This window comes from Pleurodeles waltl, chromosome 3_1, assembly GCF_031143425.1.
Source record: "Pleurodeles waltl isolate 20211129_DDA chromosome 3_1, aPleWal1.hap1.20221129, whole genome shotgun sequence".
NCBI lineage: Eukaryota > Metazoa > Chordata > Amphibia > Caudata > Salamandridae > Pleurodeles > Pleurodeles waltl.
Window position 1 is genome coordinate 973,760,571 of NC_090440.1, and position 23,774 is coordinate 973,784,344.

The 23,774-nt window shown below is 47.4% G+C and overlaps 1 protein-coding gene across 2 annotated transcripts in view; it reads left to right on the top strand.

Moving 5' to 3' along the window:
* Positions 1 to 23,774, top strand: part of ARID1A (AT-rich interaction domain 1A) — a 593,039-nt gene that overhangs the window by 24,959 nt on the left and 544,306 nt on the right. The window contains exon 1 of one of the 2 annotated variants that reach the window (XM_069224050.1): positions 9,114 to 9,426. The exons of the other annotated variant lie outside the window; for it this stretch is intronic. The gene's annotated coding sequence lies outside the window, so the exon portion shown is untranslated. Of the gene's footprint in view, positions 1 to 9,113; positions 9,427 to 23,774 lie in introns of those variants that run through there. 2 annotated transcript variants of the gene reach the window in all.

Genomic DNA, 23,774 nt, shown 5'->3' on the forward strand with positions numbered 1-23,774 from the left:
GAGCTAAACTGTAGATCCTCTAGGTTTGCGTACATAATCTGTCGTTTCAGTACATCAGATATGTTATGATTCTTACGCTGAGCCTATCCGTATACCCACACTGTGTGCGAAGAGGAGGGGTGCAGGCAAAATGGCCGCAGACTCAGATGCTATGTTCTCAGTAGCACAGCAGAGGTCCCGCGGGTGTAATATGTGGCGTTTTAGACAGACCCCTTTCGACCCATGAGTTTAGGACAGTGCTCGCGGTGACCCCGCACCCCGGGGTTCTTCGTCTACCTGCGTTGTTGCATGTGTAGGCACCGCCCCCCCTGCAGGTGGTCCCGCGACAGGGGACCTGGAAGCAAAAGGTAGTAAGAGACCTCGGTTAAAACCTGTCGCCATCTCAACGCCCTTTGTGATATCCCATGGTGACCTCACAAGCCGTGGTCTCCAGGGGCCGCCGAGAAAAAACTTAATACCGTGAGTGCGACCCACAGGAAGACAGTCGGTTCTGTGAGCCCGGCCTCGACGTCGCATTTTGGATCGGAGCACAGAAGGTGATAGACAGGGTAGGCATGCCTAGCAGTGTGATTTGGGGAAATTGGAAATGCGATAAAACAAAATGTGCATGGGAGAAATCCGCAGAGGAGGCTGGAGTTGACTGGTACTTTTAAAACAGGAAATCCTATTGCTTTTAACAGTTGTTAAGACAAATCACACTAGTAGCAAGCCTAATACACCCTTGCTGTGCAGACCCGAACACATTTTTTTCACATCACTGAATCGTGTCAGAAGACATTCATAAGAAATGTAGATTCAAAAACCAGTTCACTTCGGTTATATCATTAATGAATTCATCTTCTCTTTTAACAAACGAATATTTAGTAGAGACCCTATCAGAGGAGGCACTAAGCATTTGAGCAGGAAGTATTGTAGGCAGCCAACCAAATCTGTAGTATTTATCTCTTAAACGTGATAACGCGAAAGCCATTGAGCATACATATAATGACGGGGAGTGGTGGTTTAATATCACTTTATTTTGAATAAGTAACGAATAATCCCGAGACACACGACGGTTTTGGAATTTTTCAATTTATTTTGTACTAGTTAGTTTTAAATAACATCCAGTAAAATTGAGAAATAAGATGTGGAGAAGGGACAGGGCCATCTATCTGTTAGCTTGATGTATGTTAGAACGATCTCTAACGACTTCGAAATCGCTGAGGTAGAACGAGTGAATTAAGTTCATTTTGCCAATAGTTTTAATCAAGAGAGCGCAAACCTCGTAAATCCTAAAAAATATGAATTCCAGTGGATTGGAGAAATAAAAAGTATTGGGTTAGGGTCAGTATTTTATATTGGGCAGTCATCGGCAAGGGTTACTCATTTGCTTTGCAGATTTACGAGATTTTACCTGTGCTTGGCCCGGGGCAGCAGCTATTTTTTAACATATTTCTGGCTTGATTCTGACGTGTAGTCTTTATTAAGAGTAATAAGTTTAAGAAAGGAACACACTCTGTTTCTTAGCTAGCAGGCGTTCTCTCATGGGGTAATGCACTAAATATCAGTGGTGAAGTGGTGAGGCTAGCTTTCAGCCTTCTTTACTAGTAAAATTAATTACGCCCATTCGTGACTCTTCGTATTAAGAAGACTTGCGCTGTATGTAACACGTGTGTGTGTGTGTAGTGGATCAAAACAATGTAGAATTGCATGTTTTACGGCGTTCCGGATCAAAAATTCATGGTGGGGGAGGGCTCATTGACCACCTGCTTAAAACTTTAAAATTATGCTATGCTGACGTTTAAGGCGCACGTAGGCCCTGAACCTTCCTTTCAGCGCTACTAATAGTCAACCAGCAGCTGCAGCCTCAGCTTGGGGTTCCAACAGCACCTACATGGACATGGGTGGCTTCACAGTGGACCAGCTTTCTGTATTTTGTGCACATCTGATCTCCCTCAGCTCCCAAAAAATGTTATGACTATAAGGCCCAGCTCCTACCCAGTCCAGAAGTGGAAAATGCAGAGGGCTGGTAGTCGAAGGGTTCTCATCCTAATGCTCCCAGGCCTCAGAGCATTGCACGTGGCACGCAGTGATTGGTTAGTCTCTCCAGGGCCCCCATCCCTCTCTGAGCTGTACTGCAGACACCTGGATCCATATCCCTTTAAGAACAGAGTTGGAGCCTCAGGTCATAGGAACCTGTGTGGAAGTGCACAGGACAAAGCCCATGGTATTGTGCAGCACCTGCCACTGAGGTGTGCCTTAGGAGTACCTCTGGTTCTGATGGGAACTTCTTTACTTAAATAGAAGTAAGCCTCTGTTTTCAGAGCTCCAGCGCCGCACAAGCGACATCTGAGCCACAGAGACCTGGGGAACATTGCTCCAGAGCTTCAGCATGCTTCTCACATTTTAGTCGCAGACCACTTCATCCTTGGTACATTTGACCCACTCCTGTGCCCACATTAATTCATTAGAATTAAATCAAATAACCATCTTAACAGGTAATAGCAACAATTTGAGCAGGTTCCTGCATATCAGTTCTCAAACATCGCAAGCTGTAAATTTGTGTAAACCTCCGTTAGCCACTAGTGTCGATTTGTATGTGTCTATCACCTCAAATATTTGTTGCATGTTTTCATAGCAATAGGTGTATGATGCATGAATGATATTGGGTCACGAGAACATGCACATTGTGGAAGATATGTAATAGAGACGCCTAGCTGCCAGATTCCTTACCTTAGAATTTTCCCTAGGCATCAGACTGGATCTGGAATTTTTTGACCAGTACTTTGGCTCTGCATCTTCTGTGCCAGAAGTGACTTATGTGGTGCCTATCTAGGCGCTGCCAAGCGCTGTGATTGCAGTTCTTTTCTTTCTGCGACAGTTATCACTGATCCGTGAAAAACTGCCCCTCAGTCACTTTTTGACAGACTTATTTCAACATGTTGTCAACACATTTTTGAGAATTCTCTGATATGAGAAGAATGTCCCTAAGAAACCTATGGGTTTCGGACCATGTGGTGCCTGTTAAAGGCAGATGTCTGCGATAGACCCGCACTTGCGTTGACTGTGGTGCTTGGACACAGACTAAGACTCCAAGACTTGTGAGGACTACCATGGCATGCACCCAAATGAGCTGAGGGAACATTCCCTCAAACTCCTTGCTGCCCAATTTTGAGCGACCCCCGGAATGCTCGCGATCCTGGTTGTGCAGAAGGCTGAGACCGCTCATGTTGTCTTGATCCAAGTTGCCAAGCAAGTCCCACTGTAAAAGGAATTAGACATGGTCTTTGACTTCGCTGCACCCATCCAAATCCTCGGATGAGGCACGGAGTGTTGGCACTTCATGGCTCACTCCTCTGCGGAGCCTGTGCCAGGGTCCACTCTGCACTCCTCGGCGTTTCGTGAAGCTGGAGCGACACCCCCAACAAAGAGTTCTATGAAGTCACGTGCCTTATATTTGAGTGGTCCAACCCCCCTGGAGCACCTTTATGCACAGTGCGTTTGGGAGGGGCCCTCACTAGATTCCTGCTGGTGAGTGTGCCCTTGGCGCCAGTTGGGCTTCTTAGATCCCGTGCCGGACCTTGTTCTGTGCTGCTTGCGAGACCACGAGCTTCCTCGTACCCGTTCCAGTACCAACACATCCCGTGCTACTGATGCTTCACGGCAGCACCATTCCCTTCATTCCATACTCCAACACTGAGCCGAATGGGTGCTGGCTCTAGCGCCGACCTGAACCATACCCTCTGAGTCAGAGCCAGTACGTTTTTCATTTGACAGGCCTGGAGAGGGAGACAAATCGGAGCATTCTTAGGACCCTTATGGGTACCAACAACCCATAGATGACACAGAAGACTATTGGTATGAAGACTTGTGGATTCCATTGGGTTAGACACCTCACAAAGAACAGGCTTAGTCTCTCCTGCCGTGGCTAAGGGTCAGGGTGCCTCATTCGCTATGGTGGTGTGAAGGGTGGGTGATGTCTTGAACCTTTAGCTGCTCTCAGTGGTAGTCAAGGTGAATGTCTTAACAGAGGTGCTTTAGCCGGGAGTTGCCCCTTCTGAAACCTTACTCTGTTACCTATGTCCTACTCGAGGTGTGGTCAGAGCCATGCACAGGGCCGTCTGTGCACAGGACAATTGCCCACTGCCATCGCCTCACTCCAAGAGACCCGTTTCCTTACCAAGCACCCTACCCCGGAGAGCTTGGTGATCCTAGCCTTCACTTAAAGTGTCAACCCTGGCTGACACTTTGGTAAGAAAATGTTCTCTTCCACCTACCACTGCGGTTGGGGAACATCGCTTATTTTGTGGACTAATACACCCATATGATCTGGAACGCAGCTGCGCCAGTGCTGCCCATGGTCTTGGAGGCGGCCCGAAACACCCTGTTGCATGTAATTGCAAACCGCAGAGATGTGGCAGACTTGCTGGGCAGAGCTATTTTATCGTTGGTGGCCCTGAGGCTCCATGCGTGGTTGGGAACCATTGAGTTTTTGGGGAATATTCAAGTTTTGCTCATGGACATGCCCTTTGATGGCTCTCACCTTTTTGGCAACTCAGCACTGGAGCGCTTCAATGATAGCAGAGCTATGGCTGAGTCTTTGGCCTTTCCATTGCCCCTCGCCAGCCCTAGTCTGCCTTCTGCCCTTTCCTGGCTGTGGAAAGGGGCTTCCAAACCATGTTCATTCACTCCCAGCCACCAAGGTCAGCAAGCTTCCTAGCCTTTTCATGATTGAGGACAAGGTTCCCACAGACCATGTGAGACAACTAGCCAGAGGTCGGGCCAGTCCACCACACAGCCAGCAGCTTCCAAACCTCTTTGATTTACTCTCTTGCTACCATGGGCATCCATTGAGGTGCAGGATATGTCAACTCTTGGGCCACTGACAGTCAATAGCACCAGACAAATGGGTTTTACAGGCAATCCAAAGGGACTACTTCATCCCCTTACTGAACACCCCTCTACCCAGGCTGCCCACTTAAAACCGGCTAGCAGAGGAGCATCTCTCAATACTCTGTCGGGAAGTATTGACTCTTGCCAAAGAGAGTCATTGAGAGGGTGCTGGCATCAGAAGTGGGTCATGGTTCCTATTCCCACTACTTTCTGGTGCTCAAGAAGGACAAAGGCATGTGCCCAATCCTAGACCTGCGCCTTCCCAACTTCACCCTGAAAAATGAGAAGTTCAAATTGTTCACTTCAGCTCAAGCAGTGTTTGCCCTGGAGACTGGGTGGTAGCGTTGGATTTGGAGGATGTATACTGCCACACCCCCACCCTGCCTGTCCACAGACTACCTACAGTTCACCAGGGCAAAGAGTACTTTCAGTTTGATATTGCCCTTTTGGCCTTACCAGGCCCTGTGGGTGTTCACCTAGGTGATGTTGAAGAGTGTAGAATATCCGCAGATGTCGGAGGTTACAGTCTTCCCCTACCCTCAGCAATTGGCTTGTTAAAGAGCTTGTCTCAGACAGTCATCTCCCACCTCCAAACTATGGCGTACCTCCTGCATTCTCTTGGTTTCACTATAAGTGTGCCAACGTCACACCTGACTCTCAATCGCTCCCTTTCATATGGGCTGTTCTGGATATGGTGCTCTTTCAGACCTTTTCCCCCAAGTGGCTAGTCCAGGATATTCAGAATGTGATACTGATGTTTGAGCCTCTTTTCTGGATTTTTGAGAGACTAACTCTTGTTGGGCCTTATGGCCTCCTGCATTTGTCTTGTGACACATTCTCGTTGACATATGAGGGCTCTGCAGTGGGACCGGAATTTCCAGTGAACACAGCATCAGGGAATCTCTCAGACATGGTTCAGATCTTGGAGGGAACTACATTTGATCTGCAGTGGTGGCTAACAGACTTCGATAGGGTCAGCCGTAGACCTCTCTTCCTGACCCCAACCAGAGTTGACTGTATTGGGAATCGCCTCAGTCCTGGGTTGGGCCATCCTTATGGGAGAGGTAGAGATGAGAAGTCTGGGCTTCACATCAACCTGTTGGTGCTCCACGTGATCCGGTTGGCTGCGAAAGCCTTTCTTCCTTCGATAAGGGGCAGGCTGGTACAAGTGATCACTCTCTCTGAATGCCAGGGCGGATGAACTCAAACATTAATGCCTAGTGGATCACGAAAGGGGTCTCCGTCCGGATGTGGCACATGGTCTCTTTCAAGAGTGGCAAGAGTCTTGATTAGATCCTTCTGCCACCACCGCAGCTGTGCATGAGCATCAGTCCTCTGGTTAGGCTGCTTTTTTGGGATGATCTCCTGTTGCAGCGACAAGGGAGGGTTCAGCACTTGAACCTGCAAACCCTCTGCCTTCTTGCGTGCAGATTGAGTGGCGACAGTTAACAGCATTCACCCTTCCTTCCAAAATATGTGATGTTACTCTGGCAGCTAGGCGTCCCTCCACAAAGGCTGTATGCGCCCGTCACTGGGACATATTTGTGATGTGGTGAGCAGCTAGGAACATCAACTCTCTTTCTGCACTACTTTCTCATGTTTTTAGAGTTTGTTCTTTTCTTAGGCCGGCAGGGCTCTGCTCTGGGCACAGTTAAGGGCTATTTAGCGGCCATATCTGATTTTTTGCGGTTGCCAGACCAGCCTTTTGGCTAGATAAAGACTCTATCAGGTAATGCGTTACTGAAGGAGAAGCAACTTGCAAAAACATATTTTTCATTTTTACGCAGCTGTTGAACAGCTGAAAAAACAATTTGCAAAGCCTTTAAAATCTCTGTTGGCCAATGCAAAATGTAGATTTATTGGCTTTACCAATGCTTGTTACAAGTTTGGTGCATATCCCAGTCACTGTTGTTTTATTAGTTGCAGTATAGGAAGATCCTTGCTTTATTGGTTACAACAATTGGGACTCGACTGGCTTGTAGGAAGGACCTGCTTTATTTGTTGCAGTGAATGGGGCTCTTGTGTTGGCTGCAGTATGGATGGTCTCTTGCTGATTTTGCAGTAATACAAGCGACTTCTGCTCTGTTGGCTGCAGTATTGGTATTTCTGCTGCTGGATTAGCAACAGTATTATGGTTCTTTGTGTATATACTGAAGTAAGTGATTTTACTGCAAACGTTGCAGTGAGAAGAGGTCGTAGTAGGTGTGAGGTCTTTCTCTGTTGACTGAGTAGGAGAAAATATCTTGCAGTGAAGAATGCTTTTGCTCTTCTGTTAATGTCTGCAATATGTAGGAGATCCTGACAGTATACTTAGCTGCAGCATGCAAAACATCTTGCTGTGCTCATGATACTGATGTGAGAGGTTCTTGGGGGGTTATTAGTTTATTTTTTTGTAACGAGAGTTTGCTTTGTTGGCATGTAGGTTGGGGTAATCATGTTTTTGGATAAAGCACGTGGTGTGTTCTTGGTAGCTGTATAGAAGTTATTTTAATGCTCCTGACTGTGACATTCTGAGTAAGATATATTTTTAGTTTCAGTAGAGGCAATATTACTTGTTTACTGTCAATGAGAATATCCTGTATGTTCAGGAAGGTCTTTAGAGATTAAAGAAAAGGATCAGTACCGGTCACTTGGTGGGACTCAATAGATGCAGATATTGCATCAGGTGTATGCCCTGCTGTTATGGATTGGTCTAGAGACTAGTGGAAGAACATTGAAAGATCCAAGGTGAGGGAGTACACTTTCTGCTTTATATGAGGAGAATTGTCAAACTATTTTGAAGAAATCTCCAAGAATGCAAAAGTTAAAGTGATTTAAGGTAATCTTTGCAGTGAAGTTCAGGAAACTTTCCACGAATTCTCACTGGTAGGGTGTGAGTTCAATAGTTGATTAGAAAGACGTGGGTGTATGTAGGCCATAATGAGCATTGAGGAGATAAGGATTCACATTGAAGGGGTTAATTGTAATCTTTTCATTTGGTCTAAATTGGCTGCTATGTAGAGATTGCGTAGTCCGTCTCCGTGAATCACCAGCCTACTCTTAAAAACACACAAACACTGAATGGAACCAGTACGTAAGCCCCAGTGTAAACTACGCTTGCTAACTCACTTACACAAAAGGAGCTGACTCCACACCTCCTTTGAAATTGAATGTTCACTTCAGCCTTAAATGAGCCCTCCTCAAGCGATGTGCAAACCGACACATTGGAAAGTGGAAGCTGTGGCCAGATTTACACAGTGCAATTTGCAGTCTATCAGATATGCCTGATCTATTAGGGACATTCAGTGTTGAGTGCCAAAGCAAGCCCTTCAGTGTGTGTGTGAGATCTGCTGAGAGAAGTAAGCAAAGACTGGTCAATGGTTCACCTGCAAAATAGCGCTCGGATTTCACAAAATATTACATAAACTAAACAAAATATGCTTAACCCCCAAACAACTTTTCAGATCCCAGGCTTTAGACATGAACGATACTTAAATATATTAAAATCACATATCGCATGCTGGAGTCGACTACCACACTGATTTGATTTGGGAACTCGTGTGGTAGTAGACTGTTTCACCAGACCAAGGTTGCATCACTCGTTCTTGAGCTGTTGTGATTACAGCCATAGTGCCCGAGCATGTGTTTGGCGCCTCCTGTTCTGGTTAGTTTGGAGAAGCCCGATGCACTGTCCTGAAATCCCACCCAGCCACAAAATGCTTTGGGTCCTGCCGTTTTTTATTTGTTGAGTATCCCTGACCTAATGGTGATCATAGCTACATTGAGCTTTGACACAGATAATTCTGTATTGGTTTGGGGAGGCACCTCATGCCACTGATCTGGTGTAATAACTGTGGTTTTGTATGGGGGAGGGGTGGCGTTCTGCCCCTGACGGCTGTGCATTTTATCTCCTATGGTTTTCTGTTGGTTGGAAACGGGTTTGACTCTTGTGTGGTGTCGGTCGTGGCTGCAGTATGCCTTGCCACATGAGAATCACTTTGAAGGGAAGCCCCTGGCCGGTGTTCGCCCTTGCAGTTTAAATGAGACGACTTTACACGTGTCCCCGTAGCTCCACGCGTCTCTGTTTTTTGCGCTTCGGCGGCCACGTGCGGTGTCACGTGAGCTCGCGCTACTCTCGCGCGGCCCCTGCCCATCTGTTGTATCTGTGCTTTCTGGGTTATCGGGCTCCGATCCAGGTCCTCCCAGGCTGCCTCCTGGCCAGAGATTGTAGGCGCGAGCCTTCCTGCCAGGGCTGGTGTGGCTTCACTTATGCAGATTAGCCATGTGCTTCTGACTTGAAAGACCTTCCGCAGGAAACCGCTATCCCAGTGAGCGCGGGGCGGCGCCCGGCGTCCAGGGACTGCAGCGGGCGTCCAAGTGCACCTCCAGCCCTGCTGCACCGTCACCACTCACTGCTGCTGTCATTCACGCGGTGCCAAGACTCTGCTAAAAAATTCCCTTGGCTCTAGTTCAAACAGGAGTACAGCTGGGATGTGTTAGATTTTAGGCAGTCTGCCCTCGATTTCAGAACAGTTATAAATAGCTGTACGGCTTCCTTAACCAGCGTGCTCGGAGGTAAAATACAGGTTAATTACTGTGGGAATTGATTGTGCGTTTTGGGGGGGGGGGGGGGGGGGGGCGGGGGGCATTCCGAAGGGGGAGGCCGAGTTGCTTTCTTGTTGTCGAGCCAAATGCACCTTTCCTCCAGATCATTCATAATTGGGTTGCAAGAAGCCGAGTCTGGAGAGAGGGTTGGGGTCTCCCACAAGAAAGGAGCGGCCTTCGGTGCTGCTGAGTCAGGCAGCGGATCCACTGCACGTGGCCTTCAAAGTTTTGCTGTCACTTTACACGTAGGTGTATCGCTTGGTCTTCTTCTTGCTTTTATTATTATTTTTTGTTGAAAGCACACATTACGCTACTTACTTCAGAAGGCAGAGAACATAAAACACACGATAATAACAGAACATATAGCGCCCCGTTACCTCAGCTTGTTTTCCGCTATACAAATGCCAATAGTACATACATACGAACAGAAGATGAGAACTGAGACATGCCTAACAAGTAGAGATGGCAGGTTCAGTGCGGTTAGGATGGCTCACGACAAGAACATAGGGACTCTACGCTCGTAGAGGCGTCACCCCTAGAACATTTTAAATGTAGGCGACATCAGCTCTTTGTAGCTGCTACTTATACCTACTTTCACTCTGCCTGCAACGTCTGTGGGTTGCACCATCTGTCCTAATAAGGCCATTTCTTTCTGTACGGCAACTTTTTTTTCTATTTGCCGTTGAGTTACTGAAGTCTTAGATCTTGGTGTCTCTTAAAAGAAGCTGCTACAATGACTGGCAGCTTTGATGGCTACACTTGTAAGCAAGTACATTACAGTTCTATTAAGAAAGAGTTCTTGATACATACCTTAATTTGTTTACGCCAACTCCTCATGCTAGTGTAGTTTTTTGCTACTACGTTAACAAGCTCTAAGTACACCATCTTCAGAGCATCAGTTCTTTACCTTACATGTAACAGGCACAAAGTGTGGTACAAATGGAGCACTAGCCAGTTCATGTTGGGAGATGTACAAATAACTCTTATTTTAAGGATCTGAAAGTTGGGTGCATGTTCTTCTTCTGGTAACAGCTGATTAGCAGTAGTCTGGATTCCATGAAATCTCTTGATTAATGGTCTACCACAGCTGTTTTTCTTGTGATGCAGATATGCTGGTTTACCAGTTTAGATTGTAGGACTTTTACCAGGGGATGTTCATTTCTTGGACTATGTATTTTTAGTATATACAAAATAGTCTTTCGAAATTCAATTCATACTTAAGTATGCCTGTTGTTGGAGAGAATTGAGCGATTGTTTGCTTAGGCTTGTGACTGTTCACCCAGGATACCAAGATACCCATTCGTATTTGTGCTTCTGGCAAGAGACTGTACAATGTGAAAACTGTCATATTTCGAATAGTCTTTTAGTGACTTTGCTGTTAGTGGGGCTGTGGTAGTGGTCTCTTATGGTCATCACTTGTGGGATATACCACGTGGAGGCATCGTTAACAGTATATTTAGCCTTTTTACACTTTTGGAGGTAAAGAAGTATGTATTTTTCTTAGACAAAATCAGCAAATTGATGCAATTAACCTTCAAAGTCATCAGATTTGAAATGTTATACGTGTGGGAAGCTCTGTTTAAGGGGCCTTTTACACCTCTAGACAGTGCAAACTTTACTTAGGCAAACTCGGCAAATGAGTGTAGTTGGCAGTGAAAGTACAAGACCCATGGAAGCATACAACAATCTTCAAAACGATAGTGCTGCAAGTATTTTCGGAGTAGTCTTTCGATCTGATTGTGTTGTGACTTTTGCATTCTTTCGTTTGGTGGGATCGTTATTTGTGGAGAAACAAAACTCTGCTGTTGACTATTTCGCAACTGTTTTTGACTGTGCCATTGGTTGCTATTGGTAAGGCTATCAGGGCACCGTTATCATAATCTTTACTGACTGTTGCACACTTTACCAGTGCCTACTGGGAGGAGAGCGACCGAATTTGTGCAAGTTGCCGAAATACGTTTACAATATGTGTGGGGGAAAAAGGTGAAACGTGTAATGGAAATTTGCATAATCTTCGAAACCAACCATGAAAGATCATCTTACTGTTTCTTAAAACATAAACGCTAATTGAGCAAATGCTCACTGGAACAATCGCCCCTTAGATGTAACCTTCCATTTTATACAGAACTACTGCAACTATGCCCGAACAGAATAATTGTTCCTCTTTTGTTAAGGTCATTGTCGGATCCAATCATTAGGAGCCATCAGCCAAGCGTTTAAAAACTGATGGATCAAAACCTCTTGCTGCCCCCTCATTGAACAAAGTAGCCTCTTTGCTTTCCAGAAAGTCGCATGCATGTGGCGAATTTGTAAATGCGTGTATTTTAGTGTTGCAGGCTAACCTGAGTTTACTAGAAAATCATAGCGAAGCTCTCTATATTCCATTAGCGCAAGTTATTTCTTGATGTCCTGGAAGATTCTTTGCTTCTCTTTTCAGTGATACAACTGAGATTGCCCATATAAATGTCTCTCATAGTATCAGGTCTCCAAGGTCAGCCAGTACAGTTTGTACCTCAAGACCTTAAGTGTACTTGGCCCCAGCGGCACAATATTTCCCTCCCACAGTGCATGATCCAGGAAGCACCCTGACTACAGTCAAGTGTGCATGGACCCCTGGCCTGAGAGCTCCTCATTGGATTGGGAGGGGGGGGGCACTCCCATATATACACTTTGCAGATGGCCCTCTCAAGTTTCGTTACGCCACTACTGAGCCCATGTGTAGGAAACGAGTGCTTTGGATTTCCAGTATAGTGGCACAATTGTCCGCAAGAAGTGGATGTCAGTCTTTTGGACCCCAAGGATCCTGAGCCTTGTGGCCCGTGCAGCTTTGTCCAGTAGCTCAACCTTATATTCCAAGTGAATCGGAGAGCTTTCCAAACAGTGTTTGAAAACATGATGCCTTTGCAACTCGTCGTAATGATTTTCGACTTGTCCTTCCAGACTATCCAAGACCCTCTGGTCCAATCCCCAGTTGTCTTTGTTCAGCCTTTATTTTTAGGATCGAGCCTGCGAGTGCATGCACTAGCGCATGTGTCATGCTTGCGAGAGACTTGTTTAGCTGGGAGACTGCCTGTTGCTTACGTTTTGTTGGCTTGCGTGGCACCCTGTTTTACAGCCTCATAATTCGTCACCGCAAGCGTGGCATCATGGTTCCTCTGTGTGGAGCAGACACCAAGCACTGATTGGTTTAACTTAATCAGTGGCTGTCTGCGCCTCATGACGTGACTGAGGTACTATTTTGTTCTTTTAAACTTATAGTGCCCTGCCAACAGAAGGTATAACTGTCAAAAACGTGCACCACAGGACAAAGAAAGTTGCAAAGATTTGTTTTTTTTATAGCTAACTTTTCTTTTACTTTGCCAAGTCGTCTTTTCTCACTGTGCACTCGTTTTTTTTTGCTCATGGGCGTTGTTCTCAAAAGATGACGATTATCTTGTTCTAAATATTGCAACGCGACATTGTTTCTTGAATATGTGTAATTTATGAAACTATGCTTTCAAACGTAAGTGTGTAGTACACTCCAATCCTCCCACTCCAGTCGACCCCACCTCACCCTCCACCAATCCCACCCCAATCTAATCTGCCCCACTCAGGTTTGCTCCACTCCAAAACCATCTACACCACTCCAAATCTGCCTCACTCCAAACCAAAACAATATGCCTCACTCAATACAAAGCAGTCTGCCCCATTCCAATCTAAAACAATATTCCCTACTCCAGTCTGCACAATCCAAAACAATCTGCCCCACTCCAATCTAAAATAATCTGCCGCACTCCAATTCAAAACAATCTGCCCCACTTCAACCCTCCCCACTCCAATCTGCCCCACTTTAATCCAAGACAATCTGCCTCACTCCAGTCCACCCCTTTCCGATCTGCCCTCTTCAATCCAAAACAGTCTGTTCCACTTGAATAATCCCCACTCCAATCTGTCCCACTCTAATCCCAAAAATACTCCCTACTCAGGGCTCGAAAAATTAACTCACCACTCTCATTGGGGAGGGCCAGGTGACACTGAACAGGTGTTCTGTTCAGTTGAGAAGTAGTGGGGCAATAAAAGATGCTTTTAAATCTTGTTCTTATGTCACATTTGCTCTGTGTTCACCAATAGGTGTCAAAAGTAAGTTTTTCTTATGACTAATTTTCCTTCTGACTGCAGAGTTCCAGGACTTTGTAAGGTGAACTGTGTGACCTGCTGCTTAGAATGTAAAATAAAAGGATATAGGGTGTCACATTTTTCCTAACACACAACATTTAAATGACTTAAGTCAACCGTGCAAACATTTCAAAATATATTTCAGTAGTTGTGAAAGCCTTTTTTAAAAATATTTGTGGGTGATGATTTTTTTTTTTTGAATAGGACAAAAAAAAAAATTAGAATACTTTACATGTTGATGTGCAAAGGATATGTTTTCTGAAACCCAATTTTCACAGATTGTTAATGCACTGTATAGTTTTATCAGTAAAGCTGCAAGTTAGTGGAGATGTTTTGAGGCATTTCTTGGAAAGTTACTGTGTGTAGATGACAAAATGTTACCACATCATGATTTAGTAATATATTTATTAAAATTGAGTGTTTAAACAAACTGAGAAACACTCCTGCCCTGATGGCAACGTTGTTACTAAACTAAAAGAAGTTCTAGGTTATGTGGGCTAGACCTCATGGGTATGTAGGCTAGATTCTTGTGTTGCATGCAGCAAACTTTAGCCTACTTAATCAAACAAAAGAGGGTTTTTTGTACTGCAGAAATGCTGAGCTCACATATTTGAAGGTGCAGTCATAGGTGAGAATAAGAAAAAGGCTACTCTGTAAACTATTTGCCTAGGATCACACAACTGAGACTCGTTTACGGGTCAAGTACATTAATGTTAGGGCGAGTAGACTATTTAAGGTACTTGACCTGCAGGTCTAGTAACATTTTTATGATTTTTTGGGCCCTGCTACTCCAATCCACCTTACCCCAATCCACCTCACTCCTATTCCCCCCACACCAAACCACTCCAATCCACCCAAATACAATCTTCCCCACTCCAGTCCAAAACAGTCAGTCCCACTATACTCTGCCCCACTCCAATCCAAAACAATCTGTCCCACTCCAAACTTGCCCCACATCAGTCCATTTCAGTCTCCCACACTCCAATCTGCCCCACTCCAATCCCAAGCAACACCCTCCAATCTAAAACATTCTGATGGATACAACTACCTGTGGATTCCTCACCTCATGAATACTCCCATGGCGCCAGCATTCGACGGAAATCTTCTTACTAGTCTCTGCACGTCGACGAGGACGTCACTGTCTCGCACGCGACGCCGTCTGACGTCATACAGGCAATAAGAGGTCCTCGACGACGTGCAGACGTCAGTTCCCTTTTTTCCGTGCATTCGAAACGGTTATCTTCGAGGGAGCAACTGTTACTCTTGCGGTTACAGTGTATATCTTGCTGCGTACTCTTTCTCTGTGGAAATAATGTCGCAGAGAAAGTCTGGATTTAAGCCTTGTCGTGAGTGTGGAGGCAAGATGTCGGTGACGGATCCTCATTCCGATTGCCTTTGGTGTTTGAGCTCCGACCACGACGTCTCGACTTGTGATTCATGTCAGCACATGAATCCGAAGGCCCTTAAAGAACGCGAGGCGAAGCTGTTTATGGCCAAGTCAAAGGAGAAGCATCACAAGAAAAAGTCTTCTCCAAGACATCGGCGTCATCGAGACTCCCGGCGCCGTAGAGAATCTCGGCGTCATTCAAGGGAGGCTCGTTCCAGGTCTCCGGATCGGCGCCGAAGGACATGGGAGGTCAGCCCCACGGTGACGCCGCATCCTTCGACGCCGTTGCCCTCTCCGGCGTCTCCAACTTCGCCTGGACAGGCGTCGGTGATTGAGGTATTGGAGCCTCAAGTGTTTTCTCCGGCGCAGACGCCGAGGCCGGCGTCGGGGTCGCCTCCGAGTCAGGCACCCCAGTATCCGGCTTTTCCCACCCCTGGAGCCGATAGTTCCGCATTCTTGAATGCGATGTATGCCATCTTCCAACAGATGGCTCCAGGGGGTGCTCCGGCTGGGCCTTTGGCCTTTTCTTTGGGTGATCCTGCGCCTCTTCGGCCGGCACCCTTTATGCCCTTTCTCCCGTTTGGGAACGTGGGCTCGGCGCCAGTGTCGGCGCCGGTGGCCGCTCCGGTGGCTTCGGAGGGATTGGCCCCAGGGATTTCCATCCCGTCGACGTCGAGATTTCGGCCTGTGACTCCGGTGGGTCCATCCGTTTCAACTGCTCTTCAGTCGGCGCCGAAGTTACCTGTGGCGCCCGATGCGGCACGGTGGCTTCGGAAGATCGGCGCCGATCTCCGACATCGGCGGAGGTATTGTCGACTCCGCGGATTGAGCAACGACTGCATTCAAGGAGGCGTGCTCTCCGGGTACTAGAAGAGCAGGAGTACCAACGAGCCCTAGAGGAAGGAGAGCTAGAGGACTCGGGTGATGGGCTGCGTGGACTGGAGTCGGCCAGTGGGCTGGACACTTCCCCTGAGTGGGACCTTTCGTCCCCGGGGGAATATACCGAGGAAGCTGCTTCCTTTCATACAGTGGTACGGAAGGCAGCTAGTTTTTTGGACCTGCCTTTGCCGGTGGTGGAGGCGAAACAAAACCTTTTGACAGAGGTGTTGCATCCGGCCTCAGCCGCGGCGGAGCCTCTATTACCTTTTAATGACGCTCTGCTGGATCCGGTTTTAGAGGTGTGGAAGAAGCCGGCATCTTCCCCAGCAGTTCACAGAGCCGTGGCCAGGAGGTATCGGACGGCTCCAACTGATCCTGGTTTCCTATCTAGGCACCCTACGCCGGAGAGCTTGGTTGTGCAGGCCTCCTGTTCGTCCAAGTCAGCGCCTGGTTCTTTTCCGACGGTGCCTGGGGACAGAGATTCAAAAAAGCTGGAGGCGCAGTCGAAGAAGATTTTTTCGTCCTGCAGTCTGGCATTAAAAGCCACCAATGCAACCTGTATCCTGGGGAGGTATATTCATGCTCTGATGGATGACATCTCCTCTTCGTTTACAGAGCTTCCCCAGGGTCTTTTGGATCTTGTCTCTGATGCCCAGGCTGCTGCGACCCAAATTATCCAGACGGGACTGGATACCACCGACTCGGTAGCCAGAGCAATGGGCACAACTGTGGTGGAAAGGAGACAGGCCTGGCTCCGTAACTCGGGCTTTTCGGCAGATGTACAGTCCACATTGTTGGATCTCCCGTTTGATGCGGACAAACTGTTTGGGGCTAAGGCTGATTCGGCCTTGGAACGGTTTAAGGAGAGCAGGGCCACGGCTAAGTCGTTGGGACTCCAAGCTCCTTCTTCCACGGCCTCTTCCAGATTCTTCAGGAGGTTTCGTGGATTTGGGCGTGGCTCTTCCTCCTCTTCCTTTCGGGGAAGATATCAGCAACCTGCCTCTTCCCATCCCTATAGATCTTTTAGGGGGAGGGGTAGGGTCCGCACCAGGGGAGCTTCTCAGCAGCACTCTGCCTCTTCCTCATCCTCTGGCGGGGTGCAGCAGGGGAAGCAGCCTTAGGCTTCCACCATTTCCCACTCACTCCTCTCCTGTAGGGGGAAGATTACAGCATTTTCTCACCAAATGGGAGACTGTTACGTCGGACACTTGGGTTCTCAGTGTTGTGGGAAAAGGCTACACCCTTCCCTTTCGGGAGTTTCCGCCCCTCATCCCGCCCCGCCCTTCGTATTGTTCACAAGAACACCTCCTGTTGCTAGAACAGGAGGTAGAAGTCCTCCTTTTAAAGGGCGCGGTGGAGTTGGTCCCGGAGCAGGAAAGGGGTCAAGGAGTTTACTCAAGGTATTTCCTGATTCCCAAGAAGGATGGTCGTTTGAGACCAATTCTGGACCTGAGGATCTTGAATTGGTTCCTCAAGCAGGAAAAGTTCAAGATGCTGACCCTAGCACAGGTGCTTTTGGCGTTGAACATGGAAGACTGGATGGTGTCTGTCGACTTGCAGGATGCTTACTTTCATATCCCGATACTCAAGTCACACAGGAAGTATCTCCGGTTTGTGGTGGGATCGCAACACTACCAGTTTGCGGTCCTTCCGTTTGGTCTTACTTCAGCACCTCGAGTCTTCACGAAGGTGATGTCGGTGGTTGCGGCAGAGCTCAGAAGGAAGGGGATAGCAGTATTCCCTTACTTGGACGATTGGTTGATCAAAGCCAAGTCCCCGGAGCTTGTGTTGCGTCATCTGCAGTCAACAACCCAGTTGTTGTTCAACCTGGGCTTTTCGGTGAACGAGCCCAAATCTCACCTAGAGCCCTCTCAGCGCCTCCTGTTCATAGGGGCAGTACTGGATACAACATTGGGTCGGGCCTTTCCTCCGCCTCAGCGGATTCAAGATATTCAGGATTTGGTTCCAATGTTTCGAAATGGAGCGGTAGTTCCAGTCCTCAAGGTCCTTCGTCTGCTCGGTCTTTTTGCCTCCTGCATTCTGTTGGTCACGCATGCTCGCTGGCACATGAGGGCTCTTCAGTGGTGCCTCCGAAGGCAGTGGTCTCAACACAGAGGGGATCTAGAGGGTACTGTCAAGATCTCCAGAGATGCTGCTGTGGATTTGAAGTGGTGGATTGCAAGCAACAATCTTTCACAAGGAAAGCCGTTCCAGCAGTCGCCACCAGTGGCCACAGTCATAACGGATGCTTCCACTCTAGGGTGGGGAGCTCATCTGGGGGATCTGGAGATCAAAGGTCTTTGGTCTCCAGAGGAACAGATTTTTCACATCAATCTGTTAGAGTTACGGGCTGTACGTCTGGCTCTCAAGGCCTTCCTCCCTTCCCTTCGTGGTCAGTCGGTACAGGTCCTAACGGACAATACTACCACGATGTGGTACATAAACAAGCAGGGAGGAGTGGGGTCGTACCTTCTCTGCAGAGAAGCTCTACGACTATGGTCCTGGGCAAAGGACCATCGGATTTGCTTGATAGCAAACCATCTGGCCGGAGTTTTGAACGTGCGTGCGGACAGTCTCAGTCGCCACTTCTCGGCAGACCACGAGTGGCGTCTCCATCCAGATCAAGTCCGTTTAATCTTCCAGAAGTGGGGGTTTCCTCGGGTAGATCTGTTCGCCACTCGAGAGAACGCGCATTGTCCGTTGTTCTGCAGCCTTCAGTATCCGATGCAGGAAGCGTTGGGGGACGCGTTTCAAATGACCTGGTGCGGCCAGTTGCTTTACGCGTTTCCTCCCATACCCTTGATTCCTCGAGTATTGAGGAAGATTCGCCAAGACCGGGCTCTAGTAATCTTAATAGCTCCGGATTGGCCAAGGAGGGTGTGGTACTCCGACCTTCTCCAACTCTCAACGTGCCCGCCGCTCCGTCTCCCTTTCAGGGCAGACCTCCTCTCACAGTCGCAGGGGCAGGTTCTACACCCCAACCTCCAGAGTCTGCACCTACATGCCTGGAGATTGAACGGGGCAACCTGAGTTCCTTCTCTCTCCCGCCTGAGGTAGTGGATATTATATTAGCGGCCAGGCGACACTCCACTAAATCTATCTACGCTAATAGGTGGTCTAAATTTGTTGCGTGGTGTGGAGAGAGGCAGATTGATCCTTTACATGCTCATCTATCGGACGTTTTGTCTTTTGCTCTATCTCTGGCGCAGAAAGGTTGTGCAGTGGCTACCATTAAAGGTTATTTATCGGCCTTGTCAGCCTTCATATGTCTTCCAGACCAACCATCTTTATTTAAATCCCCTATTGTTATCAGATTCTTGAAAGGTCTTCTAAATCAATATCCTCCAAAGCCATTCGTTATGCCGCAATGGGATTTGTCCTTAGTCCTGACTTTCCTTATGGGGTCCCCTTTTGAACCTATGCATTCTTGCCCCTTGAGGTATTTGGTTTTAAAAACAGTCTTCCTGATAGCTATAACATCAGCAAGGAGAGTGAGTGAGTTGCAGGCCTTATCAGTAAAGCCCCCTTATACAACTTTTTATGGGGATAAGGTGGTGTTGAGGACCAAGGCTGCTTTCCTCCCGAAGGTTGTTTCACCCTTCCATTTGGCTCAGGCAATTACTTTGTCCACGTTCTATCCTCCGCCTCATCCTTCCAAAGAGGAAGAAAGACTGCACCGTCTGGACCCAAAGAGAGCGTTGAGCTTCTTTATCGATAGAACAAAGGATTTCAGGCTGGAGGATCAGCTGTTTATTGGTTACGTGGGCAAGAGGAGAGGAAAGGCAGTCCACAAGAGAACACTATCCAGGTGGGTTGTTCTTTGCATTAAAATATGTTACTCTTTGGCAAAGAAGGATCCTCCTGAGGGCATTAGAGCTCATTCCACCAGAGCTAAGTCGGCCACTTCGGCCTTAGCCAGAGGTGTTCCTGTGGTCGACATCTGCAAGGCCGCAACTTGGTCGTCCCTTCACACTTTTGCAAAACATTACTGTTTAGATTCTGAGGTTAGAAGGGACGGCCATTTTGCACGGTCAGTGCTGCAGGATTTCTTGGTTTGACCATTTAGGCACCCACCGCCGGGCGTGGTACTGCTTTGGGACTCTATTCATGAGGTGAGGAATCCACAGGTAGTTGTATCCATCAGAAGAACGAGTTACTTACCTTCGGTAACGACTTTTCTGGTGGATACATTAGCTAACTGTGGATTCCTCACGGTCCCACCCGCCTCCCCGTTGCCTTTATGGTCTTGCCAAGTAATCCTTGAGTGCGCTCCTCTCGGTCTTTGAGGGTGCAATAGATGTATATATAATATATTTATATATATATATATGTATATGTGTATATATCTTTATGTATATACTTGGTGTGTGTATATATTTTAAAAGAGAGAGTTTTATATATATATATATATATGTACATAAAAAGATTTACAGTTATTCATACAATGTGGTGTATTTTTACAATATAATGGATGTTGCCTTGCTCTTTCATTGCATTGCCTGGTTGTTCTCATGCACGTAAAAAATGATTGGTACTGACGTCTGCACGTCGTCGAGGACCTCTTATTGCCTGTATGACGTCAGACGGCGTCGCGTGCGAGACAGTGACGTCCTCGTCGACGTGCAGAGACTAGTAAGAAGATTTCCGTCGAATGCTGGCGCCATGGGAGTATTCATGAGGTGAGGAATCCACAGGTAGCTAATGTATCCACCAGAAAAGTCGTTACCGAAGGTAAGTAACTCGTTCATCTGCCTCACTCCAATTCACCCCACTTCTGTCCAGTCCTCCCCACCCCTGTCCATTCTACCCCACACAATCCATCCCACAGTCCACCCGACTCCAATACAATACGCCTCACCCCAGTCCACTCCAATCCAACCCACCCTACTTGGGTCCAACTAGTCCACCCCACTCCAATCAAGCCCACTTCTATCCAATCCACTGCACCACCCCAGTCCATCCCACTCAATACAATTCACTTTAATCCACCCCACTCTCGTCCAGTCGCGTCCAAATTAAACCACTCTACTCCATTCCAGTTCACGCTACTCCAAACCACCTCAATCTTCCCCACTCCAATCCAGTCCACCCCAAACCACTTCAGTCCACCCCAAACCACTTTATTCCACCCCAGTCCAGTCAACCCCACTCTCGTTCACCACACTCCAATCCACCTCACCTCACCCCACCCAATCCATCCACCCTATCCAATCTACCACACTCAATTTAATCCACCCCCTCAATCCAATCCACCTCATTTCATCCAATCCTCCTTACTCCAATCTGATCCACTCCAGTCCACCCAACTCTAATCCAGTTCACCCCACCCCATACCCCCACTCCATTTCAATCCACTCCACTCCACCCCAATCCAATAACCCAACCCCAGTCCAGTCCACTACACTCCAATTCAGTCCCACCTACTCCAGTCCAGTCTTCTCCAGTCTGGTCCACCCCAATCCACCAAACTACAGTCCACCATGCTCCCGTCCACCTGCCTTCATCCACCCTGCTTCAATTGAACACACCCTACTCCAACCCAATCCACCCCACCCCATTGCAATCCAATCCATCCCACTGCAACCCACCACACCTCAATTCAGTTCACCACCCCACCCCACATAAATGCAGTCCACCCCACTCTTATATAACATACCACAATCCAATCCACTCCAACGCGCTGCAGTCCAATCCATCCCACTGCAGCCCACCACATCTCAATCCAATCCACCCCATTTCAATTCACCCCACTCATCGCCCCAACTCACTCCAGTCTACCACACTGCCCCTTTTCACTCCACAACACACCAACCAATCCACCTCACTTCAATCCAGTGAATCCATTCCAGTCCACCCCAACCCTATCACGCCAAACCACGCCAACCCAATCCACTCAGTCTTCCCCACTCAATCCACCCCACTCTACTCCAATCCAGTACACCCCACTACCTCAGTCCACTCAAATTCACTCCACCCTATTCCACCCACTTCATTCTACCGCAATGTCTGCCATTGAATCACTGAAATCTACTCCCCTCTACGACGCTCTACCCCCCCTACTCTACTCTTTGACACTCCAGCAGATCCACTGTACAACACTGTACTCCCCCACTGCACTCGGACACACTGCTGTACTCTTGTGTAGGCAAGACCTATTGACTGCCAATGCCTATTCGTTCTTTATGATGTCTGTGGTAGCCTCTGGGCTATTCAGCTCTTCTCAGGATGAAGCTAGCCAGATGAAGAATGAATGGGTTGTCTCTTTGCTTCGTTGGGCTGAGGATGGGGCATCCAGAGCAGTGGGGAAAACTTAATTGAAGTCATGGTGCAAGTGCACACCTTAGTGGCCATTTTGAAAATGGATTTAAGAGAATTCAATTCCAGTATTTAAATTTTTGTTTTCTCAAAATGCATTTCAAGAAGCCTGCTGGAGTGTTTGTTGTGAAACACCAGTGGCCATTTTGGAATGCACTGTAAGTTTAATTTACCGTTCGCCTGGTAGAAGTGCACAGCTGCTTGGACATCAGCAAAAAAGTGTATATTTTTTTTAGTAAACAAAAAAAATGGATTTCGGAGGGCAGGGAGAGAACAATTGGCGAGCAGTACCATAATAGTGCACAGCTGGCACGTATTTGCAAAAAAAAAAAGTTAAAACAAATATTGTTCATTAATAGGAGGGTAAAGGAGCAACAGACAACCCAAGGTGCATTGGTGCAAGGTGTTTATCCCTTCCTTGAAGCTTAGCCTTCTTGCCGTCCTTTAGATTGACTGACTTGTAGCCTTCATTGTTAATATTTAGGGAACTGCTTTTTTCTTTCTCAGAAAGAAAGTTTCCTTGCTTTTCATTTATTGCTGCTTCCATCCCCCAAATATCTCTGTTGCTTCCCCTCGCCTATCCCCCCTCCCCCCCAAACTGCTTGCGGTACTTGTACTTTTTTTGTTTTTGCTTCTTTTTTTTTTTTTTTTTTGCAAGGGCCTGACAGCTGATATTTGCCACTGAGCTGCTCTCTGCATATCTCAGTGCTCTTGTGTGCCTCGGTTGCTCCCTTGCTGCACTCTCCTCCCCACAATTCCTGGGTCACTCCCACATGCGCCTCAGCCATTTTCTTCAAAAACAAAAAATAATTGTGGCAGTTCTCACAGCTTCTGTAGCTAATTAAATTAAAAGCTCTCTCGCAGTAATACATTTTTTTATTTTCGGTGTGAGTGGCACCCACCATCTTTAAGAAGGTGCCCTGTCCTCCTAGGATTTAGCTGTTGCCGGTCATCCGGCCAGGCTAAGACCCTTTCAGACCCTGCTCATCAGTGTTGAGTCACTTGTCTTTCTCCTTCGCCTCCTCCTCCTTTAGTTATTCCACTTTCATTTTATCTTGCTGTTTGCCATTATTTCACTGTCCTCTCTCTGCTTGTTCTCACCCTCACTTATCCTTCACTGTCCGCTCCCTGCATGTTTTCACCCGTACTCACGCTTTGACTGCCTTTTTGCCCCTTTCCCTCTTGCTTTATGTTTTTATTGTCTTTTCTTTGCTACTTCGCTTGCACTTTGTGCCTGGTTTGTCAAATGTTGTCCGCCTCTTTTGTGCTGGCCCTTCTCTCTCTTGGTAATTGTGCCTTGTCTCTCTCCTTTATGTCACCCCCTTTGTTACTTTTTTGCCCCTTTTCTTTTCGATAACTTAAGCCACTTTTCCTCTTACTAAGCTTTTTTCACTCCCTCTGCCTCCCCGAGTGCTCCTTACGTTACTTTCCGCCTCCCGCAAGCTACCAGCACCACCAACCGCCCCAATCTCCTCTCCAAAGTCCTACTTAATGGCAGCAGCAGCACATAGGAGCTATTAAGCAGGTGCTCTTGTCCCTGTAAGACTTAGATTTACCTTGGGCGTCCGACCAGGTTAAGGCT